The sequence below is a fragment of the Patella vulgata genome, chromosome 9, assembly GCF_932274485.2.
Source record: "Patella vulgata chromosome 9, xgPatVulg1.2, whole genome shotgun sequence".
NCBI classification, from domain to species: domain Eukaryota; kingdom Metazoa; phylum Mollusca; class Gastropoda; family Patellidae; genus Patella; species Patella vulgata.
The window spans coordinates 17,473,073-17,475,798 of record NC_065887.2 but is presented as its reverse complement, the minus strand read 5'-3'; positions in this window follow the sequence as shown (position 1 = coordinate 17,475,798).

The following is a 2,726-nucleotide window of genomic DNA, read 5'->3' as shown; positions in this document are numbered from 1 at the left end:
GGTAGATTCAGTGTATATACTGTAGTTTGTTTGTGGCATTGTTCGAAAAATTGATTGAAAGCTTGTCTTGTGTATTGTTTGTGTGTGGTGCGGTCGCCCTGCACTTACTATTTACAAAAAGGCAGTCATTTGTTTTCTATATTTGGCTGATGTGTTCTCCTGAATTTCCAAACATGAAAGGTTGCACACTTAAATAAATCTCTCTCATTTTGGGCATGGTAAGGGATTTGGTAAATAAGTAGAACTATATACATGTAACAGTTTAACGGTTTGCACTGGAGTGACTGGAATAACTAGCACATACCAGGTATGCAGGTATGTGCATGTTTGCTAAAACAAACTACAGCAAGGGCTGCCAGAAATATAAAATGATGTCTTTGTTGTATTTTTCAGGTTTGGTTTGTGTTTCTTTTTAATTCTTCTGTCCATGTGTTCATGTTTATGGCGTTACCGTCCTAGAGGTGTTGTTATAATCAGTAGTACTGGTGGAGGTTATAATTATAGTCCATTACATAATGATCCTGTCTCTATTAGTACAGTAAGTTAAACCTCTTTCATCTACATCAAAATAAAGTCTTCATATGATGTCTTATTGTCCTCCACCTTTCAAAGATAGCAAGGTAGCGTACTATTAAAATGGGTCTGTTGGTCCATCCATCCATCTGTCTGTCAGCCCATCACAATTTTTGGGACACAATAACTCTCCTTATAATTGGACTTGGTGTAGGTGTTTATTATGTGAATGCCTAGTAGCTTGTTTCTGATAATGGTGGGACAAGCTGTACATTATTAAAAACATTTTTGGGAGGAATAAGTGGAAAATGATTTGTTTGTGGTATCCGTTTTGACTTAAATTTGTGTCAACATTGGAATACTTAACTAGTTTAACTCAACATTTGCTTGAATTGTGGACCTAAAACTTTAAATGCAGTTAGGACTTAGGTACACACTTTACATAACAAATTTTCATTAACCAAATTAAATTTGATATTTACTTCTGGAATTTATCCCCATTTTTTTACGCAATCTTGATGGCACGTTAGAGGCTTCAATTATGGACTAATTTTTTTAAAATTGTACGAGTTGCTTCGCTCATAGCTGTTCAGACGACTTGGCTGGTAGTGGGTGTATGTTTTGTTCCCTGGCAACCTATGTTTGTTCACTCATCTGTGAGAAAGATCCTCAGAAAGTAACTAAAGAACAGAAGCTATATATTTGAAGTGTAATCTTGAGATATTAATTGTACATCCCTGTTTAGTCCAGGGCCCAATTCCTAGAAAATTCTTAAGCACGTTCTTGTGCTTAGATTTAAGTAGACTTTGCATTTAAGTAAACTTACCTTATTTTGTGTTCCCACTAAATTCTTAAGAACATTCTTGTGCTTAGATTTTAAGTAGACTTCATTGTAAGCACAAGAACGTTATTATGCGTTCCAAGAAAAAAACCTTAAGCACAACTTCGTTCTTAAACATAGTCAATCTAAGCACAAGTCCCAAGCAAGGTATACGGCTTGCTTACCAACCTTAAGTCTGTTTCCACTTCAAAAAGATGACTGACCGTAGAGTTATTCGACGGCATTTCCGACACCTTTTGATACCAAAGAGACAATTACAAGACAGAGAAAATCCTTCTCCAGAAGAAATTAAGAATACTATAGAAAATTTCGCTTCTACCCTGAAACAATTTTATTTATTTGCCAATTAGTAAACAATAGGCTACAAACACACGGGCTACTTAAGATCAGGCGCTCTCACAATTATTCAGTTAGTTTGTATGTGTCTGCGTTTTTTTTATCTTGTGGCACATTTTATATGTGTATAGGGGACATGTCAAATGCATCTAAATCAATCATATATATATGACATCAATGAAGCAGATGACAAATTTATGGCGTAATTCGCATACCAAAGTTGTTTTTGTGAGTTGTGACGTTAAAGAGCATCGTAGTCTCAGTTTATGGTAAACTTTACCAGTCACAATGTGCTTAGACTTATACTTGACTTGTGCTTACGTAAGAATGGTCTTGAGAATTTTCTAGGGACGGTATTTTTATAAGTTTCTTACGTAAGAAAAAGTGAAGCATGACTTTGTGCTTACTTTAAGAATTTTTTAGGAACCGGGCCCAGGTCTCTTAATATTCAAATTTTTGAGAGACAATTACCATACAACTTCCAAGTTCTCTCAGAGAAATGATATAAAAACAGCAATTGACAAAGGCTGTGCCTCTAATTTCTTACTTTATAGAGTTACCTTACCATGTTGCAACCTCATGTTCTCTTATTTTAAATTTTCAGTCTCCCGGTGAACCCAACCTTGTACACACACGTGGTGGACCAGGGACAAATCATTTTTTTACAGCAACAGGAAATGGTCCTCCACCATACAGTGCTTCACATGGTCTACAGTCCCATAATAAAATAAATGCTCCCCCACCAGCTTATGCAGATGTGGCCCATTCACAGAAAGGACACTACAGCAATTAATATGATAGTGCCTATATATATGATTGAAATGAAATTCAGGAAGGTTTTTTTTCTTTATTTTATATTTTGTGATAAAAAAGGATAAAATACCCATGTTTATATGAATCTTTACCATACATTGAATCCGCTATCTTTTCACAATTCAACATTTTTGTTGTTAGATGACGAAATGATGAAAACTGTCTCAGTGCATCATGAAGTACTTATGTGTTACATTTGTTCTAGTTCATTTGTACAATGTAT